The sequence below is a fragment of the Ovis canadensis genome, chromosome 2 (assembly GCF_042477335.2).
Source record: "Ovis canadensis isolate MfBH-ARS-UI-01 breed Bighorn chromosome 2, ARS-UI_OviCan_v2, whole genome shotgun sequence".
Taxonomy (NCBI): Eukaryota; Metazoa; Chordata; class Mammalia; order Artiodactyla; family Bovidae; genus Ovis; species Ovis canadensis.
This window is the reverse complement of record NC_091246.1, coordinates 134,985,319-134,997,737: the sequence shown is the minus strand read 5'-3', so window position 1 is coordinate 134,997,737 and position 12,419 is coordinate 134,985,319. Positions and strand designations below refer to the sequence as shown.

At 39.6% G+C, this 12,419-nt stretch overlaps 1 long non-coding RNA gene across 1 annotated transcript in view; it reads left to right on the top strand.

The window, feature by feature from the left end:
* LOC138434660 (uncharacterized) overlaps positions 1–12,419 on the top strand; it is a 74,655-nt gene that overhangs the window by 46,999 nt on the left and 15,237 nt on the right. Inside the window, exon 2 of the long non-coding RNA XR_011254830.1 lies at positions 5,787–5,899. This is a non-coding gene — a long non-coding RNA (uncharacterized lncRNA). The remainder of the gene's footprint in view (positions 1–5,786; positions 5,900–12,419) is intronic.

Sequence of the window (12,419 nt, the reverse complement as noted above, 5' to 3'; positions counted from 1 at the left end):
AGTTCTTTCAACATATGTATAATGAACGGTTTAATCTCTTCTTCTATTAAGTAACATCTGGTCTTTAGGGACAGTTTCTATTAATTTCTCCTCCATATGCAATATACTTTACTGTTTCATTTCATGTCTCATGATTTTTTTATTGAAAACTGGGCATCTTTACTAATATGCGGTTACTCTAGAAATCACATCCCACCCACTCTTGCCATCTTCACAAAGAACTGTCTTTCTGTTTGAACTGAACCAATTCTGTACTCTTTGTCACGTGTAGCCTCTAATGTCTGTTTAGTTACCTCAGTGGTCAGCTGATGATTGGATAGAGATTTCCTCAAATATAATGAATCAATAATTCTCCCAGTATTTTCTAAGGGGATTTGTGTGCATGTTTGGACACAAATGCTCTGGCAAATTACACCATGTCTTAACTTTCACTTCCTGATTATGCAGAGCTATCAGTGAGAGCTTAGGACTTTTTTGAGGCTTTCCTCAGTACTTACACAGTCCTGAATATAGTCTTTCCTGAGTGCAGCTCTGCACATAAATGACCTTCTTTTCCAAGAAAATGTCAGAACTTTTAAAAGCCCCATCAGTTCAATTCAGTTCAGTCACTAAGTCGTGTCTGACTCTTTGCAACCCCATGAATTGCAGCATACCAGGCCTCCCTGTCGATCACCAACTCCCGGAGTTCACAAACTCACATCCATTGAGTCAGTGATGCCATCCAGCCATCTCATCCTCTGTTGTCCCCTTCTCCTCCTGTCCCCAATCCCTCCCAGCTTCAGAGTCTTTTCCAATGAGTCAGCTCTTCAAATGAGGTGGCCAAAATATTGGAGTTTCAGCTTTAGCATCAGTCCTTCCAATGAACACCCAGGACCAATCTCCTTTAGAATGGACTGGTTGGATCTCCTTGCTGTTCAAGGGACTCTCAAGAGTCTTCTTCAACACCACAGTTCAAAAGCATCAATTCTTGGCGGTCAGCTTTCTTCACAGACCAACTCTCACATCCATACATGACCACTGGAAAAACCATAGCTTGACTAGATGGACCTTTGTTGGCAGAGTAATATCTCTGCTTTTGAATATGCTATCTAGGTTAGTCCCATATGTACATCTAATTTCTAGTGTTTCCTTTTATATTTTCTGGTAAGCCTCTTGATTTCCCTAGCTGTTTTCAATACTTCAGGTAGCTGCAATCTTAAACAATTGCCCCTAATTATTTTAGACAAATACCACCCCTCCCAAAGGGCTTTTCTAATCAAGTAAGTTGTAAATCAGGTGAAATAAATACAAGTCCTTTAAGTGGTGGTTTTCAGGCAGCTGTCAGGCAGATCAACTAACAATAATTCTCTGACTTTGTGGGGAGCCCTGAATTCATTCTGCTCCACCAAGTGACTGCTAAACTGAAGATTTTCACAGTAGATTGCAAAGCTCTTGGTTTTCAAGGATATCACAGAGGGTGGTAAGAGCAGATGGGGACAGAGCAAGTTAAGACACCACAAAGTTCACTGCTTTTAATCAAGATTGAGCCAGTTTTATTGAATGAATATTCCTTGGATTATTACAGACCATTGGTTAATTTTCTGAGTTTTGAAGGAGCTGATTTTGGGGGATTTTCCTATTGTTCTAATTGATATTATGAACAATTTTATGCCATGGATATATTTTATATCTTCATCCATGTTAAAAGGCACAAAAATAATCTCACATTCAGTATAATCTGTAGAACTGCCAATAAGTGGATTTTTGGTTTACATTGCAGATTGGCCTCAAGTAGAAGACACAAATAATTATTTTATCTCACTCCCCTCACCTGTTATTAATGATAAAAATGGGGAAATTGAGGCTCAAGGCCATACTACTTCTCCCGGGATGAGCAAAAATTAGAAGCCAGTTCCTCTTTCCTCCCAACCCTGTGCTTTAATATACTGCATTAAATATGTTTATTTACCTTTGTAATGTGAAATAAGAAGTGTCAGTCAGAATCTTTATTCTCAACAAGATTGAGGCAAGCAGCTCTTCACTCCTTCATTGGAAGTTTGACAATTAATCTAAGTCTGCTCAGGAACAGTGGGAGCTCAATCTCTTTATCTCTGCAGGTTATGACTCGTTACCACTATTCAGATTCTTTTTAGGTTACACAGTTGTTAGGCTACTTTTCAAGTACATGTTTCATTTGTTACTAAGAAAGCAAAGTTCTAGTATTGTCAGCTCATCGCACTTCAAATCCTACATGTTAGGGAACACATCAAAACCTAATTCAGGAAAGACAGACATTGATTTTATATCAAATATTTAAGACCAGCCACAAGATATACTACAATTCTCTTTGAAAGAGAAAGTGTTAGTTGCTCAGCCCTGTCCATTTGTTTGTGACTGTAGCCCACCAGGCTCCTCTGTCCATGGAAGTGTCCAAGCAAGAATACTAGGTGGGTTGCCATGCCCTCCTCTTTGAAGAGCTCAAATTGCACCCATCTCTAGAATGACATCTTGGGTCATCTTGTTTCATCCCTTAAATATACAAACTCCTAATATATATATAAATATAATTTTTCCTAATTACTAAATATATTTTTGCTAATTACTAAAATTATTAAAAATTAGATTATTTAAAATAATGTGATTGTATTGGTAATTATTTAAATCACTTATTTTTACTTAATTGATGTGCTGTGGTATGTTTTATTCACTGAGTCATATATTGTTTGATTTCCACCTCAGGGTAAGATGTGCCCAAATATAGAAAGTATTACAAATGAATGCTTAATTCCAGTTACCTATAAACAACATAGGGTTAATATACTGCTTCCAAAAGTATAAGATTGGTAAATAAGAGAAATGAATAAAGCTTCCAAAATTAGGAAAACATGTACCAGGTGCTATCTTGCTGAATATGGAGACTAGTTCATTCAGTAGTCAAATGAATATTTGAGTGCCCAAGATATTCCAATGACAGTTCTTAGCTCTAGGGATAGAGTTGAGAGCAAAACAAAAATCCTGTGGCTATGGCATTTCTATAATAGTGGAATAAACAGTAAATATACAAGCAAGTAATTTAGAATGCAAAATCGGTGGTGATAAATGCTAGAAAAAATTATAACAAGTTATGGGGTTAGAGAAGAGTCGGTATTAAGAGGGTTGTCTCTTAGGAAATGATATTTGGGTAGTAAATGAACATAGTAAGGGAATGAGCCATGTGATTTCCTGGAGAAAGATTGTTTCAGGAAGTAGTTACAGTGATTATAAAGATTCTGAGGTAAAAAAGTAAAATGGGTAAGAAGGCCAACAGAGTGTCACGAGCAAGGAGAAAATGACAGGAAATGGAAGTGAGAATTTAAATTGAGCCCGATAAAGTAAAGACTAAGATTTTATTCTGAGTGTTGGAAAACTACCACACAGTGTCCAGGAGCTGGGTTCAGTTCAGCCACTTAGTCGTGTCCAACTCTGTGACCCCATGAACTGCAGCATGTCGGTCTTCCCTGTCCATCACCAACTCCCAAAGTTTGTTCAAACTCATGTCCATTGAGTCAGTGATGCCATCCAACCACCTCACCCTCTGTTGTCCCCTTCTCCTCCTGCCTTCAATCTTTCCCAGCATCAGGGTCTTTTCCAATGAGTCAGTTCTTCCCATCAGGTGGCCAAAGTATTGGAGTTTCAGCTTCAGCATCAGTCCTTCCAATGAACATTCAGGACTGATTTCCTTTAGGATGGACTGGTTGGATCTCCTTGCAGTCCAAGGGACTCTCAAGAGTCTTCTCCAACACCACAGTTCAAAAGCATCAATTCTTTGGTGCTCAGCTTTTTTTATAGTCCAACAATCACATCCATACATGACTACTGGTAAACCATAGCTTTGACTAGCTGGATCTTTGTTGGCAAAGTAATGTCTCTGCTTTTTAATATGCTGTCTAGTTTGGTCACAACTTTTCTTTCAAGGAGCAAGCATCTTTTAATTTCATGGCTGCAGTAGCAGTGATTTTGGAGCCCAAGAAAATAAAGTCTGTCACTGTTTCCACTGTTTCCCAACCTATTTGCCATGAAGCAATGGGACTAGATGCCATGATCTTAGTTTTCTGACTGTTGAGTTTTAAGCTAACTTTTTTACTCTCCTCTTTCACTTTCATCAAGAGGCTCTTTAGTTATTCTTTGTGTTCTGTCATAAGGATCTGGGTGATGTGATATAATTTTCATTTAAAAATATTTTTCTCTGGCTACTATGGGGAGACCTGGCTGTTGATTTACCAGAGCAGAGGCTGAAGACTTCTTGGAGTACCAGGTGATGAAACCAAGAGAGAGACATTAGGTTAGGGCAGGGTATTATTCAAATCTAATTCTATCAATATTCATTTGATGGGTTTGAAGAAAAGTTATGACACCAGATTTTGGACATAAGATGCTTTATGGCAGTAACTACTGTGATAAGAATCTCTAGAGGAAAAACATGTTTGACAAGGGGTAGGCAGGTGAATCAAGAGCCCAGTTTCAGATTTGCAAGGATTGAAACACCCATTAGACATTCTAGTACAAAGTATTACTATTCAGAGGAAAGATTCATTCTGTAAATAGAAATCTGAGGGTCATCAGCACATAGAACATGTTGAAGGCCATTGGAGTGGATAGGATCATCTAAGAGTAAGGGGTCTATAGCATTTCAAGGTTGAGGAGATGAAGTTCCAGCAGAGAAGACTGAGAAGTAGCAACCATATAGGTAAGAAAAAAAATCAGAAATATATGGTGTACAAAATTCCAAGTTTAAAATATATATATATATATTTAAAGGAGGAGACAGAGATGATCTGTATCAAATGACACTGATAGTTTGAGCTAAGAGAGTGAAAGGAGAGCAGAAAGAGGTGAGGGTAGAGAGATGAGGCTGGGCCTGATAGATAGTGTAGCATGCTTTTCTGATGATGTCAGTGATACAGACAGAGAAGGCAATGGCACCCCACTCCAGTACTCTTGCCTGGAAAATCCCATGGACGGTGGAGCCTGGTAGGCTGCAGTCCATGGGGTCACTGAGGGGTGAACACGACTGAGCGACTTCACTTTCACTTTTCACTTTCATGCACTGGAGAAGGAAATGGCAACCCACTCCAGTGTTCTTGCCTGGAGAATCCCAGGGACGGGGGAGCCTGGTGGGCTGATGTCTATGGGGTCGCACAGAGTCTGACACGACTGAAGCAACTTAGCAGCAGCAGTGATACAGAAAAGAGGAGCAAACCATGGCGTAATGAGAGAGAAGAGAAAGGAGATAATTGCCTGAGGAAACTTGTTGACTAGACAGAGCTGGGACACGGTGTGTGAGAGAGGTTGGTCTATGTAGAACATGGACAGTGAATCCACTGAGTCACCGCAGAGGCAAAGCATACAGTTTTAGAGATGCTGGTGGGTTGGAAGATTTGGTGGCAGAAGATGAAGAACGACTCTTCTAATTCATCTTTTTGATGGAACAGGAATGTCATCTGCTCTGAGAACAGTTTATATTTCTCTCTCCCTCAGCAGACTCTTTGTCAAAGTTAGAGATTTTGTTTTCTCTATCATTAGCATCTGACCCAACACCCAGCACACATTAAATACCTCATGAATGATTGTAAAATGTAAATGAATTAAAGTGGGTTTCATCTTTACTTCATGGGCAATTTAAACGTGTTTAATGTCTATTTTATTGGAGTAGAGTTAAAGATAGTGTTTACAGAAGGCTGATTTTGAATATCTTATCTCCAAGCCAGATTCTCATGTGCTGGCATTTGTTTCATTTTTGTTCTTTTTGTTTGTTTGCTTTGTTTTAGAAGTCAAGGGCAAATGATTCTCTCAGACCAGTTGGAGACTATGTATAGACAAAACATTCAACGGAGTATGTCCAAAGAACCAGAATCTTCCCCCTTTCCACTGAGATAAACCTGTAAGTAGCTTATAACATTGTCAGTGATGATCCTAACTTGTAAAAATATGCTTTAACAATTTTCCAGGTGAAGGTGACATGGAACATGAAAATTTTGCCTGTTTTGAAAGGAATCTCAAAGAAGAGTGAATAGCAAGTAAATCATTGTACACATTTTTCTATATTGACTTGAGGTTTTCTAACAAAGTTTTCTTAGCCTCAACACTTAACAGTTTAGTCTGGATAATTCTTTAATTCTTTGTTGTAGGGATGAAAGGGGAAGTTGGGGCAACATTCTGGGCATTGCAGGATGTTTGTATGTTTGGCATCTGTCCACGAAAGACAGTGGCACCCCTCTCAAGTGTAGGCACTGTCAGTGTCTCTAGACATTGTCAAATGTTCCCTGTAGTCAGAGTGGGAAGTGGGGGAGAAAATTGCCCTGGTTTGAGAACCACTGTTGAAGCAACGACGGCTCAGCTAGTAAATCTGCCTGCAATGCAGGAGACACAGAGATGCAGGTTTGATCACTGGGTCAGGAAGATTCCCTGGAGGAGGGCACGACAATCCACGCCAGTATTCTTGCCTGGAGAATTCCATGGACAGAGGAGCCTGGTGGGCTACAGTCCATGGGGTGGCCAAGATTCGGACATGACTAAACTGATTGAGCATGCACACATTGAAACAGCACAAACAAAAACTCTTCTGAGGACAGTTTTGTTGGAGTTTTTATTTAATGACGGCATGGTTAGGAATGTATAATCATAGGGATGGCAATTGAGACAATTCTCATTTCATGTACACAGAATACATTATAAAACATGCAAAGCTAAAGACTCATCAGTTAGAATATAGCCATAGCTGTCATGTGGAAGAGGAACTCAATTGCCTGAAGGATATTACCAGAAGGCAGACCTATGAGGAATGGTGCTAATTATAGAGAGAGATAGTTTGATATGTGATAAGGACCATGGTTTTGATGATTAGCAGTGTTTAAAAAGAGAGAAGTGTCCCAGAGTTCCCTTTCAATTTCCAATCAAGCCAAAATCACATGGTAACATTTTAGGAATGTCACAGAGGGAGAGAATATCACTGAGCATTGGTTGGATTTGAGATTCCATTCAATCTAGGGAGTCCAGAAAGCACAGGAGGACCATGCTGCTGCTGCTGCTGCTGCTGCTGCTAAGTCGCTTCAGTCGTGTCCGACTCTGTGCGACCCCATAGATGGCAGCCCACCGGGCTCCTCTGTCCCTGGGATTCTCCAGGCAAGGACACTGGAATGGGTTGCCATTTCCTTCTCCACAGGAGGACCATGGGAACATCCAAATGAAGTTGTATCTGACAAAAGAGGTAGAGAATGAAAGCAATAATGGGAAACAGCAAAGTCAAATTGGTGTTGCAACGAGTAAGGCATTAATCTTCAGCAAGCATAGCTCAGGGAGGAGGGAAGAGACAATTCAAATACAATTCAAAGTATTCAACAATTCAACAATTCAAAGTGAGTGTCTCCACTTTGGAATTCTCTGTGACTCTGGCCATGTAATTTGAGGCAATTCCTTGAACTGTTTAATGGTGGCTAAGGATCCTTCCTTCAATCCATCCTCACTCCTTAATGGCAGCCTTTGCCACTTTTCAGGTGTTAGTGCAAGGTTGTGAAATTCACTGGGATGCTTTTCAGCCATGCATGTTTGTGAGACCCATATGCAGAGTTTGCATTTCCTTAAGTCTCTGTGAGCTGGTGATTTATTCATTTTAAACTAGCACCCTTAGAAATTCCAATACAAGTGAACCTAGGGTCATCCCTTTGAACAACATTGTTTCAGTGGAAGGGGGTGTGTAGTTCAGTTTGCTATCTGACTCCTGCCTGAACCCTGTAAATTTTTGTAGTTTTCCCAGGAAAGATTATTTTAAGAAGAGCAGTTAGATTACCCACACTAAGTATTGGGCCTGTAATCTAAACTTCACTACTGGTATTCCCTTCACAGATTTGACATTAAACTCAAAGAGTATGGTGATGTTTTTCTGGAAATGTCAGGTGTTTTTTTGGGGGGGGAGAGTGGTTAGGGAAGATTGCTTACATTTTGGTAATAAAAAGATTCTCTCTGATGGTGCTAACCCTAACCCTCCATATCTGGTGACTATAAATTCCCAAGCTCAAAAACATCTGATAATTCTAAAAGATAATGTTTAGAAATTCTTAACATGTCAGTGCCATTACTAATAGACCCATATAAGCACTAATCTCCTCAGCTGGATTACTCATTCAGAGTAACACATCTGAAAGAAACTCCTCTAAAACCACTAGAGTGTCAACCAAACCAGGGAGATTAGAGATGTATGTCACTCTTTAACCACTTAGACTAACACCTTCTCTTTCATATTCTGGGAGTGGACAGGTTCTTACATTGAATGTCTCTGGCTGTATCCAGGTATTACCAGAAAACTAGCATTCAGTGGAGAAGGCATCTCCGGGTGTAGTGGCATCTGTGGTTTCATTTGGTAATCCTGAACTCTGATACTCATTTTCATATTCTCATCTCTTTCATCTGATACTTCCTACCTCTTCATCAGAATCTCAACTCTGTCATCCTATTTTCTTGTTAAAATTCCTTTTTTGTATCTGCTTGATTTCACACCCTAATCCTTGCTCAAGCCTGAAGAAGTATAATTTGACTATCACTAATCTACACCTGTATTATTCTCCAGTGATACTCATGATAAAGGCCAACAAAGTGAATATTTGTTCCTTGGCTTCATGCATCATTGATTTAGAGACAGACTGATTATGAGGCTAGTTGATCATAAGCTCAGATCCCTCTTTTGCTTGGGTTGCTTCCAAGGACCAGAGATGACCTTAGTAGTGTATTCATATGGCATATGCTTTAAAAATATTTGCAGACAAAGGCATTTTGACTATTCCCAGTGAGAATTCTATATCCTACTCGGATCCTAATTCTCTCCTGTCCTGTATGAAAAGATTTGTATGACTACAGAAATTTTGAGGATGTAGGCAAGGGAAGTAAACTCATGGATACATTTAGTTTGGGTAGACATATTTCTGTTTGTAGTTTAGGAGATATATTTATGAGGTATGCTTTCACATATGTGAATCAAAGTAGGGTTTGCTTCTAGAAGTTTTCCACTGTACCACCTCACCTGGTGTCTTCTCAGAAATGTGTAGGATTTGAGGTCATATCTTGATATGAACTTGTCCCAGAGATCCTGTTGTGGGATATATGCGGAAGACAAGAGAAACAAGGGTAGAAATGTATAGAGTCAGAGTTATCTGTGGTAAATCCTTCCAAAAAGCTGATGTGTGCAATTGTAAGCAGAAGATACAGCTCTTACTGATATCATGTCTAAACAGAAGTTTCTCTCCCATCAGAAATATTTTCAATAATGAGTATCAATAATTACAAATGTACTATGCATATTGGCCTTCCCAGGTGGCTTTAGAGATAAAGAATCCACCTGCCAGTGCAAGAGACATAAGTGGCATAGCTTTAATCCCTTGATTGGGAAGATCCCCTGGATGTAGGCATGGCAACCCATTCCAGTATTCTTGCCCGAAGAATCCCATGGACAGAAGAGCCTGGTGGTCTATAGTCCATGGAGTCATAAAGAGTTGGACATAACTGAAGTGACTTACCATGCACACATGTACTATGCATACAATAATTTAAAGAGACCACTAAATTTATTACAATTGCTAGTATAGGAAGCACAAACCTGAGGTATCAAAAAGGGTACATATAAGGATGAAGATAAGATAATCACGATGGTGTGATTGCTCACCTAGAGCCAGACATCCTGGAATGTGAAGTCAAGTGGGCCTTAGAAAGCATCACTACGAACAAAGCTAGTGGAGGTAATGGAATTCCAGTTGAGCTCTTTCAAATCCTGAAAGATGATGCTGTGAAAGTGCTGCACTCAATATGCCAGCAAATTTGTAAAACTCAGCAGTGGCCACAGGCCTGGAAAAGGTCAGTTTTCATTTGATCCCAAAGAAAGGTAATGCCAAAGAATGCTCTAACTACCACACAATTGCACTCATCTCACACTAGTAAAGTAATCCTCAAAATTCTCCAAGCCAGGCTTCAGCAATACGTGAACTGTGAACTTCCAGATGTTCAAGTTGGTTTTATAAAAGGCAGTGAAACCAGAGATCAAATTGCCAACATCTGCTGGACCATGGAAAAAGCAAGAGAGTTCCAGAAAAACACCTATTTCTGCTTTATTGACTATGCCAAAGCCTTTGACTGTGTGGATCACAATAAACTGTGGAAAATTCTGAAAGAGATGGGAATACCAGATCACCTGACCTGCTTCTTGAGAACCCTGTATGCAGGTCAGGAATCAAGTTAGAACTGGAGATGAAATAATAGACTGGTTCCAAAAAGGAAAAAGAGTACGTCAAGGCTGTCTATTGTCACCCTGCTTATTTAACTTCTACGCAGAGTACATCATGAGAAACGCTGGGCTGGAAGAAGCACAAGCTGGAATCAAGATTGCCAGGAGAAATAGCAATAATCTCAGATATGCAGATGACACCACCCTTATGGCAGAAAGTGAAGAGGAACTTAAAACCCTCTTGATGAAAGTGGAAGAGGAGAGTGAAAAAGTGGCTTAAAGCTCAACATTCAGAAAACGAAGATCATGGCATCTGGTCCCATCGCTTCATGGGAAATAGATGGGGAAACAGTGGAAACAGTGTCAGACTTTATTTTTGGGGGGCTCCAAAATCACTGCAGATGGTGACTGCAGCCATGAAATTCAAAGACACTTACTCCTTGGGAGGAAAGTTATGACCAACCTAGATAGCATATTCAAAAAGCAGAGACATTACTTTGTCAACAAAAGTCCGTGTAGTCAAGGCCATAGTTTTTCCAGTGATGATGTATGGATGTGAGAGTTGGACTGTGAAGAAAGCTGAGTGCTGAAGAATTGATGCGTTTGAACTGTGGTATTGGAGAAGACTCTTGAGAGTGCCTTGGACTGCAAGGAGATCCAACCAGTCCATCCTAAAGGAGATCAGTCCTGGATGTTCATTGGAAGGACTGATGTTGAAGCTGAAATTCCAGTACTTTGGCCACTTCATGTGGAGAGCTGACTCATTGGAAAAGACTCTGATGCTGGGAGGGATTGGGGGCAGGAAGAGAAGGGGATGACAGAGGATGAGATGGCTGGGTGGTATCACTGACTCGATGGATATGAGTTTGGGTGAACTCTGGGAATTGGTGATGGACAGGGAGGCCTGGCGTGCTGCAGTTCATGGGGTCGCAAAGAGTCGGACACGACTGAGAGACTGAAGTGAACTGAAGTGTGAAGAGCCATATTTTATACATTTCAATTATCAATAGTAAAAAAAAATAGTTTTCAATCTATTATATTAAAGACTAAATTGTCATTTTGTTTTCTCTATCGAAAATGGTATCACAAAATTATGGTTATATGAAAAGGTAATAAAAGTATAAGCTGAAAATTTTATGAAAAACTCTGTAGATTGTATGTCAGATGTTTATTAAATTTTTATTATTATCCTAGAACTTGCATTTTTGAGCTATTCGTCAGTCTTTTAAAATTTGTGATTGTTATTTCTTTCCTCGTTCTAAGTGCATGTTCACTCTTTTCTGCCAAATTATGTATTTATTATTTATCTATTTTTCTTATAAAAGGTCATTAGATCAGATAAAACCCGGGTGTGTCCTTTGGATATATTTTCTAACGGTTTTCAGACTTAGTTTCTTGTGAGGGAAAACTACCTGCTGTCCCTGGATGGTCACTGTGCATTTGGTAAATAGGGACTGGGTCATAGAGAAGGTCTGGATGCCTCAGGGATTACAGCCATTTCTAATATCCTTCGCCAGAGTTCACCAACACTAGAACTCAAGTGCCATAGGAAATTATGAAATATTTTGTAATAATAGTATAAGAGTTTTCATTTATATATGCCTTTGTAGTTTATGGATATTTGTATTTACCTTGCTACACTACATATTCAAAACAGTTCTGCAGGATATCACAAACTCAGTAATATAGAGACCACTCCTAGAATCCTGATTTCTAGCCTAAGTGACTATTCCCACCACATTATCTGGTAAGGGGCGCACTGAAATTTTGAACAAATGTGCCAGTTTTAGTGGCAACATTTATTAAGTCCTTTCTAAATGATTCCAGATAGACCTACTTCTCAGTGTGTGATCTACTTTCCTGGCACAAAAATAAATTACTGTGAACTCTTGACTCACATTCTATCTCTAATTATAAGTGAATCTGTTGATATTTTTGTAGGCAACATCAAAATTACATGATTCTGCCTTAAAGAACTGAGAGGTATGAAAATGCATGAAAAGATGTACTTCATAGGGATATGAGAGCTTGCCACAGTGGTAAAGAATCTCCTTGTCAACACATAATATGTAAGAGACACAAATTTGATCCCTGGGTTGGGAAGATCCCTTGGAGGACAAATGGCACCCTACTCCAGGATTCTTGCTGGGAGAATCCAATGGACAGAGGAGCCTGGAGGGCTACATTCCATGGG